Here is a 15013-nt window from a genome sequence, read left to right as displayed (position 1 = left end):
AAAAAATACTTAACGTTTCGGGAAGTATATCTCTTCCAAAAAACACAAAGAACAAAGAAAAAACTATTTAAAATGTATCACTAGAGCCATTCAAAACACTAGTTTTTTTTCAGCAGATGCGTCTATAAAAACTGTTGACGTTCTGTTTAAATGGCATTAAATCAAGTTAAACTTCAAAATTAACAGTTACTACCTGATAACAATTAATGAGGTAAAACCAAAAAGCCTCAAACTTTCTGTATATAAATATTTTTTATTTGTTTTTAGTTTTTACTTATGTTAGTTTATTAAAATCATAAAGAACAAAAAATTAAGTGACTTTTTTAATACAGTCTAATATAAATAAATGTATTGCACAGGCATCTGTAGAGGCTAGTAATATGATATGTCTGTAACTCCAACCGGGTACCTCAGCCGGAGACAAGAGCCTCAACTGTGAAGAACAGGGAAGACCAAGCCCCAACCGTGGGAAGGTGTATACTGCTGTCCCTGTCCCACCTACAACAGGAAAGTCCCTGTGATATATTTAAATTATCGCCAAATAAACTTTTATGTTTTTTGTATATAGGATAGGAATGTTAAATATTTCTTATAGTTGTACAGTGTAGAATAAACAACGTTCAGAGCAACATCGTGTTTGATTCTTCCTAAATTATTTAAATTAATAATTTACTGGACAGAACATTTGGCGACGAGGATATTTTTGTATCGAGTATTTTTATATCGAGTGATATAAGTGAAAAGTGTTATCGAGTAATAATAATAAGTAAAAATCGAGAGTGTTTAAATTAACATTAACGTTTTTTTTTGGTGTGATATTCAAATTGATATTCACAAAATGGCCGAAGTAATAGGAATTCTTGGTTCTTTACAGACATTTGACCATAATTCTTCAAATATAACGATGTTTAAAGAACGGATTTCGCAGTTTTTTATCGCGAATAAAATTACGGACAAGGACCGAATGAGGGCGATTTTTTTAAATGCCCTTTCTGAGAATACATATGTACTTGTTCGGAATTTATGTGTGCCAAAATTGCCAGAGGAACTGGATTTCGAAAGTTTAATAAATCTGTTGATAGCAAATTTATCACCGGTTAAGTCATATTTCGCTGGGAGACTAAAATTTTACAATAGTAAACGAAAAGTAAATGAAAGTGTCGCAGACTGGGAAGCCCGTGTTAAGAGTATGGCTAAATATTGTGGTTTTCAACAAGAATTAGATATAGTGATGCGTGACATTTTTGTGGTTGGAATAAACGATACCAAGATCATGGATCGACTGTTGAAGAGGATGCTTCAAAAGCAGATTTCAAGAAGATGGTTAAGCTTGCTTTGTCCAAGGAATGTGTCTTGAGGGAGCATGAAGTTCGAGAAAATTTAGGGCTGGTTTTCATCAAGTCGGAGCCACTAAATTTTTATCAGCAAAATCAGAAGTCGAGACCCGGAAAGTGCGGTTTCTAAGAAAACTACCCCAACAAGTAATTCACCTCATCTTCAACAACCCTCATCAAAGAAGAGGTGAGAGTGATTTTAATAAAAAAAGAAATCAACCGTCCACAAGTAAGTGTTTCGTTTGTGGTAGAACTAACCATTTTTCAAAAAACTGTGCTTATAAAAACTGTACATGTTTTAAATGAGGAGAAAAGGGACATTTAGCACCGCAGTGCAAGCGTTTACATAAAAGTAATTTTTTATGCGAAGAATATGAGGATAAAACTCATAATAGCGATTCAGAATCAATTTTTATGTTAAAAGATATAAATTTATTACAATATTTTGATGATACTGATATAGATGTAATGGAAATGTTAAACCTAGTTATGTAAAATTATTAGTTGAAAATATTCCTATTAATTTTCAGATTGACACAGGTTTTGCACATGCTCCAATTTCTGAGAAATTATTTGAAAAACATTTTAGAGGTAAAAAGTTACAAAATAATGATTTAGGTTTTTCTGACTATGTAGGAGTTCAATTTAAACCTTTAGGATATATTTTGTTAAGTATTGTTTTTGAAAATAAAAAAATTTCTTTAAAAACATATGTTATACGCAATGGTGGTCCTCCACTAATTGGTAGAAATTGTTTAAGTATGTTAGGTTTAGGTATAAGTAAAGTTAGTTGTAAAAATGAAACTGAAAATTTTAATTATATAAGTCCAGAATCTGAGGTTTCAAATTTAATTAGAAAATATTCAGATATTTTTGATAACCAAATTGGAACATTTAATAAATTTGAGGTAACATTAAAATTAAAAGAAGACGTAACACCTAAATTTTGCAAGCCGAGGCCGGTGCCTTTGCACTTAAAAAACAAAAATAGAAATGAAATTAATTACAAGGCTGGTGGATAATAAAGTCTTAGTGTCCACGATTTTTCTGAATTGGCAACAATCTTATCGTTCCGGTGTTGAAACAAAATGGCGGTATTAGGAATATGTGGCGATTTTTAAAATTACGTTAAATCCGTATTCCAAAAGTCAACAGTTTTCTTTGCCACGGATAGAATATTTATTTTCTGAATTACGTTGGCGGACAAAAATTTTCGAAAATTCTGATTTGTCGGAGACATATCCAACAAATTTTGTTAGACGAAATTCAAGAAAAACTAGTTACAATTTCTACGCATAAAGGTCTTTTAGTTATACGCGATTACCCGTGGAATGTCATGCGCTCCAGCAATTTTTCAAAAATATTATGGATCAGTTATTTTCTAATATACCCGGTGTGGTTTGTTTCTTAGATGACATTTTTGATAACAGGGAAAAATGATCGGAAGACATTTAAACAGAGACTAGAATTGTTTTAAAGAAGTTACTGGATTGTGTAATTTAAAAGTAAAAAAGAGAAGTGCTCATTTTTTCAAGATTCTGTACAGTATTTTAGGACATAAAATTGATAAAGAAGGCTTACATTTAATGAACGTGTTAAAGCAATATTAAATGTAAATAGTTAAACAATGTAACAAATTAAAATCATTTCTTGGAATGACCAATTTTTATTGTAAATGTGTATTCCAAATATTTCTATGATTTAAAACCATTGTATAATCTTCTTAAAAAATTCTAACTGGTTATGGAGTGAAGAATGCAGTAGTAGTTTTTAAACAAGCTAAAGAAATGTTGTTATCTTCCTCTGTACTTGTTCATTTTGATCCACAAAAAGCAAATTAAATTTTACAAAGATACGTCACAGTATGGGTTTAGGAGCTATTCTCACATATTTGATACTGCATAGAAAACCAATTTCGTCATTTGCTTCGAGATTATTGCTTAAAAACGAATTAGCATATTCACAAATTGAAAAAGAAGCTGCCGCAATTATTTTTGGTGTAAGAAAGTTTTTCCAGTATTTATATTATCAACATTTTGTATTATTTACGGATCATAAACCACTTCTTACTATTTTTGGCGATCGAAAAGGATTACCTATTTTTGCAGCTAATCGTCTACAACGATGGGCTCATATATTATCTGGATTTAACTATGAAATTCATTTTGTTAATTCGGAAAAAAACACTGCTGATTTTTTTTGGCGCGCACCGGACAGCGACGAAAAACCGGATTCTTGCAATGTTAAAAATAGTACATTTTACAATTTAACTGCTATTTCTAATATTTCTTATTTAAAATTTTTAGACGATAAATGTTTACCAATAAACTATAAACAAATTAAGAACGAAACAGCTAGAGAAATATTATTAAGTAAAATTTATTTTTACGTTAAACATGGTTTTCCTTTAAAAAGTCCTTCAGAAGAATTTAAACCATTTTTTGTAAGGAAAATGAATTGACAATTGAACAGGGATGTATCATGTGGGGTTATAGATTGATAATACCTAAAAAGTTTCAGTCAAATATTTTGAAGGAATTACACAGTAGTCATATGGGTATAGTAAAAATGAAATCATTAGCACGATCTTACGTGTGGTGGCCTAATATGGATAAGGACATTGAATTATACATAAACAGTTGTAAATCTTGTTGTATACACGCTCCAAATCCAACAAAAAATTCAATTTCCTGTTGGAAGTGGCCTAAAGAACCATGGACGCGGTTACGCTGCATTATTTCCTTTTCTATATGTTGAAATAAAAATTTTATTATACAAGACGCTACTCAAAAATAGCTTGAATGTTTCGAAGTAAATAATATAACAGTATAAAAACTACTATAAAGTTTTTAGGACTATTTGCTCGTTTTGGATTACCTATAGAGGTTTGTACCGACAATGGTCCAACATTTATATCAGAACAATTTCACTATTTTAAAATCTGCTGGCATACTTCAAATCAATGAACACTGTTCATTGATTTAATGAACTTAAAGTTCATAGAGTTAATGAATTACTTTTCATTGGGCCAATGAAATCGTTCATCGGTTCAAAATTAATGATTTAATTCATTATATTAATGAACTTTTTCATTATATTTATGTCGACTTTTGGTTCAGTGTATAGTCGGAAACTCCTTTTATAAAATTTGGATGTTGATTTAAATGTGCAGGCTGTGTACAGGTATATACTCAGATTTTATTTCTATCTGTGTATAGAGAAATAACCTTGTATGCATTTGAATAGAACAGCACAAAATTGATGATGCATATAACAAGTACCATACATAGATAATAGAAAACAACCATCTATTTGTCAAAGACTATATGTACCATTGCGATAAAAAAAGTAGTACAAGAATTAGTAGTCCCAGATAGAACTCTTGGTCTATAAGGATATAGGTATGCCACCGATATATGATATGATATAATTATGCCACCTAACTTTTTAGGCGTTACCATGGATTTCGTAATAATTGGTAAGTATACGTGGCGAAATAAAAGTATAAAAATTCTGATGACACTGAGTTATCAATTTGAAAGAAAATATGATGAAAATATGTTATTATCTAGGGTTATTATAGACCAGCAGATTAAATCATATTTTGTTGTACTACCTTTTTTTATCGCAATGGTACAATATATTCTAAGTATATCTATATTATCCTTTGGCAATGGTGCCATATGACGATCACTGTCATTTTATATTTAAAATTATATTACGAAGTCATCGATCGTAATTTTCAAGTCAACTTTGCGATTTTTTTCGATTGGCACCGAAAGGACAATATAGTATGTTTAAAAATACGTGCGTATCGAAATCAAATTAATGTCAATCATAGATTCAAAAATTATGAATATATTTGAAGACTTGAAGTAAATAATGTTTTAAGTGCCAAAAAATCGGTTTGTCTGTAAAAATGTTTTATTTGTAAAATGTCCTAAATTCCATAACCAACAACATATATCAAGCGCTAAGTGCCACGGCTATTAAATTGTATTGAAAAAAATCGCAACAGAGTTCTACTAATATAGTAACAAAAAATATTGTTTTCCTCGAAATAATAATGTTGGCACTTAAAACATTATTTACTACAAGTCTTCACTTATTGGTCAATGGGTTGTAAAACTTCAGTGGCTTAGAACATTTCTAGACGGTTTTAAGAGCAGTGGCGGCTCGTGAGTCGCATAAAAGATAACCGTGAATAGAATTTCTCTACTTGCACTGTAAGAAAATCTACAAAATATTTTTTTTTGTAAACACCGCTGCGTAAATCCAACGCAACGGAGACCAACCTGTCAGCTGTGGTTTACAAATAAAACAAATTTGCCTAACGGACAAAAAAAAATACTTAACGTTTCGGGAAGTAAATCTCTTCCCCTCGTCGGAAGCAAAAAACACAAAGAACAAAGAAAAAACTATTTAAAATGTATCACTAGAGCTATTCAAAACACTTTAGTTTTTTTTTAGCAGATGCGTCTATAAAAACTGTTGACGTTCTGTTTAAATGATATTAAATCAAGTTAAACTTCAAAATTAACAGTTATTACCTGATAACAATTAATGAGGTAAAACCAAAAAGCCTCAAACTTTCTGTATATAAATATTTTTTATTTGTTTTTAGTTTTTACTTATGTTAGTTTATTAAAATCATAAAGAACAAAAAATTAAGTGACTTTTTTAATACAGTCTAATATAAATAAATGTATTGCTCAGGCATATATTGGTTTATATTTATAGTATTAAAATACAGCCTAATATAAATAAATGTATTGCTCGGGCATCTGTAGAGGCTAATATTTTATAATATGGCTATAACTCCAACCGTGTACCTCAGCCAGATACAAGAGCCTCAACTGTGAAGAACAGGGAGGACCAAACCCCAACCAGGAAAGGTGTATACCCTCGTAGGAGGTAAATATCCACTCCCCGGAGGAAGAACATCTGTTGTCACAGGGTGATGGGAAATACCCTGTCCCACCTACGACAGGAAAATCCCCGGCTCAAGTTTCGTTTAGCCGAAATCAGTTACATAGAATATCGGTTTATAGGATGATTCTATACAAGAAAACTAGCACTACATAATTTGATTTTGCCGCGGAAATTCTTTGTTTTGAGAAAACTCGAATTTTTAATTTTTCTATTATTAACTAAAATTTAAAACGTTACGGTGTTTTTAATAGTTTTTTTTACAGAATGGCGTAAAAACATTTAATATAACCATGTGAACTAATTTTTATTCGAAAATATATTTTTATCACAATAATTTTCATTGATTTTTCCGGGTTTAGAAGTGCCGCAATGTGATTGGAAAATAAAAACTACATATGTTTGTTTGATTAATAATTTGCTATAACTTTTCTAATATAACTATTTCCGCGGAAATTTATCATAAGGGTGGTGTAATGGAAAATCTTCAATATTTCGAAGTTTTTCATAGTATTCTCAACTTTTTGCATACTTTCGGTTTGGTTTTAGTTGGTTTGGTTTGGTTGTTTTTATTGGGTTTGGTTGTAGCGGGTTTAGTTTGATTTGGTTGTTTTTAGGGTTTGGTTTGGTATAGTTGTCGTTTTATGCTTTATTGACAATTTTTTAAAATTTTCGCATTTATTGACCATAGCGATATTAAGTTGATAAGAATAGATATTATTAATTGATATGTGTCAAAGGTCGGGAAGAAGGTCACTGCATAGTGGTGAAACAAGGCATTTCCGCGGATTTTCATTTTTGTATCGGTGCTTAAAAATAAATCTACAATATAAAATAATATTAACTTTTTATATATCTCTTTTTCGTTACTTCTAAACCCTATTCAAAAAAATGGCAACAGCGCATTTCCACGGAATTTCATTTTCGTATTAGTATTTACAAAGACGTCTTAAATATGAAATAACATTAATTTTTCATGTATGTCATTTCGTTGCTTTTTAAACCGCATTCAAAAAATGGTGACGCATTTCCGCGGCAATTTTTTTTTAGTAATATACTCCCTGAGGTACCTAAATGACAAAAAAATTTTCATTTTTCATTTTTAACAGATTTCGGCTAAACGAAACTTGACCCAAATCCCCATGTATGATGAGTTATAACTCAAGAAAGAGGGACACAATAGGTCTTTAAGGTTGCGGTGAATAACCCCCCTCCCACTCTACATTATACAAGCCAATTCTGACGCCGTCTTTTTTTCGATCGTATGGTACTATACATTTAACCAAATGAATTATTATCTTGTTTCAGGTAATACAAATTAACTAACTTTAATGTTTTAGGTAGGATTTGGGCGGGCAAAATGAAAATAAAACACAAACTTACTAATCCAGTATTTATTGGGCTGGAGAATGTTCGACCACAACATAGCATCATACCAACCAATTATAATATTACAAATATATTTACAGAAACAGGTATATTTTTAGCTACTGCACACGCTCCATAATGTGACGAGTAGCTTTAACACTGGATTAAAGAACTGTATAAAAAATCTGACAATTAAAAAACTACATTTTCCGTTTATCGCTATTTAAAACTACGCTTCTAGTTAAATACCTAAATCTATTTGGTGTTATTCCAAATAAAAGAAACTAATATAGACAACCTAAGCATTAACTTCGCTGTTACTCTTTCAGACGAGACGGAAATTACAATAAAACAACATAAAAGTTAATTAACTGACAGACTTTGATATACATCATCAGACCGATAGTACAAAACCTATTGATCACATAAAAATACACCGGAATACAACTTATATCTGTGACACAGAAACAGGTACTTATAAAAATATATACATAATAAATTATAAATACATAAAGCTTGGTAATATTTTACACGTTAATTAAAATAAAATAAGAAAACTGGTTTAATTTTTTTTAAAATATAAAGTAATGCAACCACAAACTTATCTACAAATGCATTATGTTATACCTAAACAAATAATATAATAATTTATTAGTGTTATATTTTTTATTACTTAAGATTAATTATATTTATAGTTAAGACTTTGTAAAAACATTATGTACGTATAAGATATTTAAAAAAACAAAGAATATCGCAAATATATTATACAGTGTACCAAAAAGTTAACAACAAATGGAAAAAATGTTTGTTGTTGAGTTACTGAAAAAAAAAATTTTTTTTCGTTGAAAAGTTTCTGGAGAATCAATTTAGAACACCCACAGTAAAATATATGTTTTGACATTTGTCATATATGACAACTCTCATGGAGGCAATTTACAAGAATGTTCTTCAAACAAGTAAAGAGTGTGGATAGATGAAAAAACATCGGAGAATATCAAGAAGTTGTTTTTTTTTCATCTACAGGGTGTTTCAAAAACATGTGCCATCTCTCGTGGGTAGAACGTAAAGAAAGATTTATTTTTTATATCAACATAGGTCCGATTCTGCTTTCTTTCATAGCTACAGGGTGTTAAAGTCTTAATGATCTTTCGATTTATTATAATGTTCTTCCAAGTAAGAAATCGACAAACTATCGAGAGACAACTTTTAATCGGCTTAAACTGCTTACGCTATTTTGCTAACAAGAGAAAAAAAAGTCAGTGGCGTACATGCTATTTTTAGAAAAATATTTCAGTGATAACCCATATGCACGTCCCTGGTGAATATGTTGACACTTTTTTAGCTTTAAAATGTGCTTGGAAGTAAGAAACGCTAAAAGTACTTGGAAGAAAATTATAATAAATCAAAAAAAATTAAGCCTTTAACACCCTGTAGCTACGAAACAAAGCAGAATCGGACCTATGTTGATATGAAAAATAAATCTTATTTTTACGTGAGGAATCTCCCCACGATTGATGGCACGTTTTTTGAAAGACCCTGTATGTATATACCAATTTTCATAGACTTTCAAAAATAAGTTTCTTTAAATTTTTCTGAAATCAAAAAATTACATTTCTTTGACTGGAATTATTATCAAAAACAAATCTAATAAAAATTATTCATAATAAAATATTTTTTCTTTCACCTAAATATTCGTGAAAAATTAAAAATATCAATTTATAGAAATGAAAAACTTTTATCTAATACATTATTTAATTTAAAAAAAATCTATAGAACCTTGCAACAAGTCTATATTCTGAACAATAACGCTTTTAGTGTCTTTATAATTTACTGGGAGACTAAAGAAACTTACTGTGAACTGTTTTTATTCGCGCTTTGTAGTGTGTTATATCATTCATATAAAAAATAACACTTTAAAAAAAATCACTGAATTTTATATTTATGGAAATAGGTACATGGATAAAAAATCGAACCCCACTTTTTAAATATTTAAATGGCATTTGTGTATATTATTATTATGACAGTTGACACTGACATATTACTTTGAAATATATTTTTGACATCGAGTATTCTGAATTAATTCTGTTCAGTTATAAACTTTTTGGTACACACTGTGTAATCTAAATTTATAACCAATTTTCTCATAAATTTGAATACGTCAAATACAGATAAAATTAAAAGCATTAATTTTATTGTGATGCTACAGAAAACAAATTAAACAACGACAATGAAAGATTTGAAAGTCATATACACAAAACCGCTATAATTAATTAAAAAAATACTGTTTCATCAAGTACAGGGTGAAAAAAAGTAAAAACAAACAGTAAACTCTCATATGAAATTCAAAACTTTCAAGTTCAAAATAAATAAACGCCATACAAAATATACAGTTTTCTTAAATAGTAACACGTATAAACAATAAATACAAGTTGTTTATAAAAATATAATGTACAAACTTTACTTAAAGCGAATCAGTGTTTCAGTGTTAAGTTTTTCATAAAACAGGTTTGATTATTGATTCTATTTGTCTAGGAAAGTTCGAAACGTCTAACGTTTTCGTTTTTGTTATTTTTAAGATTAAAAATTTAGAATATGTAAGAAGTGTTAAAGGTTTATAAAGCAATATTTCACTGGGTAAAAAGTCAGTATACAGGGTTATCCAACTTACGAGGTCAATTAGAGTTTGCTGTATCCTATTAAATAGGATGTATACAGTCTGTCAAACGAGAGGACACATGACAGTGACAGTTGCTGTCTGTTAGTTTTTGTATGTCGTCTGTTGAAATATTCTCTAACTCGTTGGATGGACTAAAGTACATCTGTTCAATGCTTTGAATAAGAAGACTAAGGAAGGAGCATATCAAAAATCTTAGGTCCACCGCGATGGAACTCAAATATGACCGACTTAAATTCCGGTTTATCAGTGCCGTTCTAATTTTATTTAAAAAATGTAAAACTATGATGTAGAGTAGACGTAGGGTAGACGCAATAATTTTTGTTTTTTATTTTACGTTGTGAATAAATGTTGGTAGTTATTAAAATTGTTATAAAAACATATTATTATAATAAAAATAGGTAAGTTTTAATAATTATTTATTAACACAAATATCCGATACGCTACTGAAACAGGTAAGTCAAATTGACGTATCTAAATTCTTTGACATCTAATCTGTGACAAGTAGTAAATAAAAGCAAAAATGCAAGAAAAAATATATAATTAGTTAATTTAAGTGAATTTTATAAATGATCGGTTTACTACACGTATGTATATTATATAGTTACTTACTACCGAAAAGTTCCATTATTTCAGTCGATTTTTGCCGAGATCTACCGCACGCTACACAACCAACTATTTTAGAGTCTTTTTCGATAAATCGCGATAGTGTCACTGTTAATTTAAGTTCTGCCACAATTTTCATCTAGATTTACTACCTTTATACAACTATCAGTAGTAGAATAAATAATAAATAACATAAAATAAGCTCCGTAAAGACTGACAAATCCACAAAATTTCAAATCAAATTCAAATGTGTCAAATGAATCGTTAAACATAACTGTCAAGGATCCCCAACCTAGAGTCTTTTTTCCGCCCACCATGCACGAATACATGGATAACATTATGCTCCTTCCTTAATCTTCTTATTCAAAGGTTCAATGCAAGAATATATGACAGTGATAATTAATTGTTATTTGTCATTTTAACTCAAAAGGAAATTGTTTTTCAGGAAATTTTTAGATATAGTCTGTAATTCTTCTCTAAGAACATAAAGTAATAAAATACACAAAATAACTTGAGTAGTTTTTTTCAGAAATCCTCTAATGTAAACTAAAATACTTGTGTTGGTTGGAAAACCCTATATAGCTATAATAAATGAATCGATTGATTAAGCTGTGGATGATTTACTTAATAATATAAGTAAAGGAGGGACTAAAAGCATGTCATACTGGGCAAGTAAGTAGTATTTAATATATCATCAAAAAAAATATATTTTACTGACTTATATTTTAAGAAAGTTCCATAATACACTCAGATGCAAAAAAAACGCAACAGAAAAATTTTTTGGTCCGGTTTAAAAATTTTTGACATGATTTTTTGGTCCAGTTTAAAAATTTTTTTTGATGATATTTTTTTATTTTTAACCATATTTCCTTGATTTTCTTAGCAAACTGTACATAAATATATCAACTTTAATTCGCAAACTCAGTTTATTTGACTTATTATACATGTGCAATAATTTCGTGAGCAAATTTTCCTAAAACATTATTTTTCAATCAGAACCATGTCTCCTGAATATTTTGTTTTTTGACTCATGTCAAGACATGCCTAGGTTTAGTTTTTAAGAGCAAAATGAAATTGCCACAAACATTTTGCAATTCTTTCAATTACTGTTACTTTTTGACAGGGTTGGAAAAAATCATGATTTAAAAAAAAATCAAAAAAATGGGATTTTTTTTATTTAAATCAGATTTTTTTGATTTTAATTCAAAACAACATTTAAATCGGATTTCCAAATGATTAGGACTTATTTCCATTTAAAGTCCTATCCTAAATGGCTAAATCTTTATAACTCTGCCTGATACCGATAACATTGACAATTCTACGGCGCGTTATCATTTTTCCACATCGGTCATCAATATATTCCGCAAAAAAGTCGCTCGCTTCAGATCAAAAGGATTTTTTTTTCAAACATCTCAAAAATATTAACTTTTGTCATTTTAACGCCTTGGCATAAAAGTAAAGTCTATTACGCCTAAGCACAAAAGTACAAAAATATATTATTAAACTGATATTAAGTGTCAAATTCAACGAGTGTACAATTGTTGCTCGATTACTGTTCATATTATTGATTAAAAAGATTATTTGTAATATTTTAAAAGAAATAGTATGTTTTATCAGGAGTAAAAATGTACTTTTTGTGCCTGCCTGTAACGTCGGAATAGCTTTACGATGGTCCTTCAAAGGTACAGCATCGTCAAAAAAAGTATAATTTTTACTCCTAATAAAACAATACACTATTGTTCGGAAATAGCCTTAAGTCAAGAATGAAATTAGTATGTATGATCTTATGTCAAAGTGTAAAGATGAGAAAGTGTAAAGAGAAGTGTAAAGAGAACTGGAGATCAAAATGTCGGTAGGAATTTGCAAACATACAACTGTTTCAAAAAAAATATACACACATAACACAATTTCTGACAACTATTATAGATTCTCAGTAATGAAGATATAGTCTCTATATCAGAAGAACCTAGTTCTGCTCTAGACTTTGTGAATGATATGCATTCGAACAGTGAATTTTTGTCACTTATACATAAATTTTAAAATAAATCCCTGCGTTTAGCGGCCTAATGGATTCACACGAAATTACTTCAAAGATCGATCCAGCATTTAAATTATTGATGAATAGATATTTTTATATAGTTTTATAACATTTACAATTGTTTTTCGATTTATTATCTGTTATATCCGTTATAAAAATATTTTTTTTTTGTTTTCTAGGACACATTTTTATAACTTTTATAATTACTTTTTTTATTATAAAGTTTCAATAAAAATATTTTTTTTTGATTTAAATCACATGATTAAAATTAAAAAAATCACTTGATTTAAATCATGATTTAAATAATTTGATATAAACCATACCAACCCTGCTTTTTGATGTTATTCTTCATAATGACGAGGTGGCTTTGGTGACTATTATTGTTGTGTACGATTTAATATGGTTCTTAGTGTCGAAGATTGTGCAAAAGTTGATCTAGTTGAAGATGGCCGAAATTATGAATATTCGCTTGGTCCTTGAAGAAGAATGGGAAAACATAACACAATATATTTGCAGTCTCATACTACAGACAGTTACAGCAGCCGAGGGAGGTAATACAAAGTATTAGAGTATTTTTTACAAGTTTTTTGTTTCTTTGTATACTTAGTTATTACAGTTATTTTTTCTTAATATCTTTAGTTCTCTTAGTGTTACTAATATTACTTAAAACCAAGCCTGTATCGTTACTTTTTAACATTTTGTAAATGTTCTAATCAGTGTCGATATGACATTACCACAACAGTCACCAAAGCCACCTCGTGATATTAAAAAATACCATTATAAAGCAATGATAGTTGGAAAAATTGCAAATTGTTTGTAGCTAGTTCATTTAGCTCTTAAAAAATAAGGGTCTGATAAAAAAATGTTTTAGGAAAAGTTACTCACGAAATTATTGCACAGGGTGTTTTAAAGGTATGGTAATAACCCATGGCACAAAGAAAACAAGGTATGATCGATAGCGGTTCCAATTTCGTTAAGTTTGCGCATACCACCTGTGACGTCATACGCCATACAAAAAAATATCCATATTGTTCAATTGCCACTAATAAAAAAAGACCTAAAATAGGGAAGAATTAGGACATAACCCCAAAAGTTATGTCAAATCATCGAGCTTGACATTTGAAAAATTATTTTCACATTTTTCGTGTCATCTGTTTGACAATTTGAAATTGGCGCGCGGAGCTTGCCGACCAATGGTGCCGTTTATCACCTGTGACGTAATGACCAACCTGCGCAATATCATACCTTGTATTCTTTGTATCACGGTAATAACCCTTCAATTAACCATGTATAAAAAATAAAAAGCCAAATACTAAAGTTTATAAAAAACTGAGTTTATGAATTAATGTTGATAGATTTTATAGTTTGCCAAAAAAATCATGAAAGTAGGTCTAAAAGTAAAAAAATATAACACTTTAAACTTGACTAAAAAAATTTCCATTACTTTTTTTGCATCTGAGTATATAAAGGTATATTTTTAAGAAATAGGTGTTTTCCCAAATATTTCAACTGAAAAAATATATTTTATAAATTTTAATAAAACATGAACGTAATTGGTAATAAATAGGCAAAATCTAGTTAAGACTCTTTAAGAAAACTAAAATCAAAACGTCTAACTCTTAGGACTAAGAATATTTTTATGAATATATATATATATATATTAAATATGCTTGAATAAATCAATTCAATATCATATTCGACGATCAATGAACTGGGAATAATATATAATAAATATTTCAAAATATACAGAGATTAAAAGAATAATAATAATAATAATATAATTTCTTTTCATGTATTTTTTATATATATTTTCAAAACAATATAACTGTCAAGTAATTTTACCATATTCTTTTCCTATGGAAGCAATCTCTCATCATTGGCTATAATAATTATATCATTTCGCCTAAATATATTTTTACACCTCAATTAAGTAAACGAATATGCGATACATGATAAATTGGTACAGTGCATTCAAAAATAAATCCAACAAATATCGATTTTATTGTCATTACAAATACGCAATTTGTAAATTAAAATTGACTAGAGAAGATACTACCTTGATAT

The sequence above is a fragment of the Sitophilus oryzae genome, unplaced genomic scaffold, assembly GCF_002938485.1.
Source record: "Sitophilus oryzae breed Bouriz unplaced genomic scaffold, Soryzae_2.0 scaffold_165_pilon_pilon, whole genome shotgun sequence".
NCBI classification, from domain to species: Eukaryota; Metazoa; Arthropoda; class Insecta; order Coleoptera; family Curculionidae; genus Sitophilus; species Sitophilus oryzae.
This window is presented reverse-complemented; position numbering follows the sequence as displayed.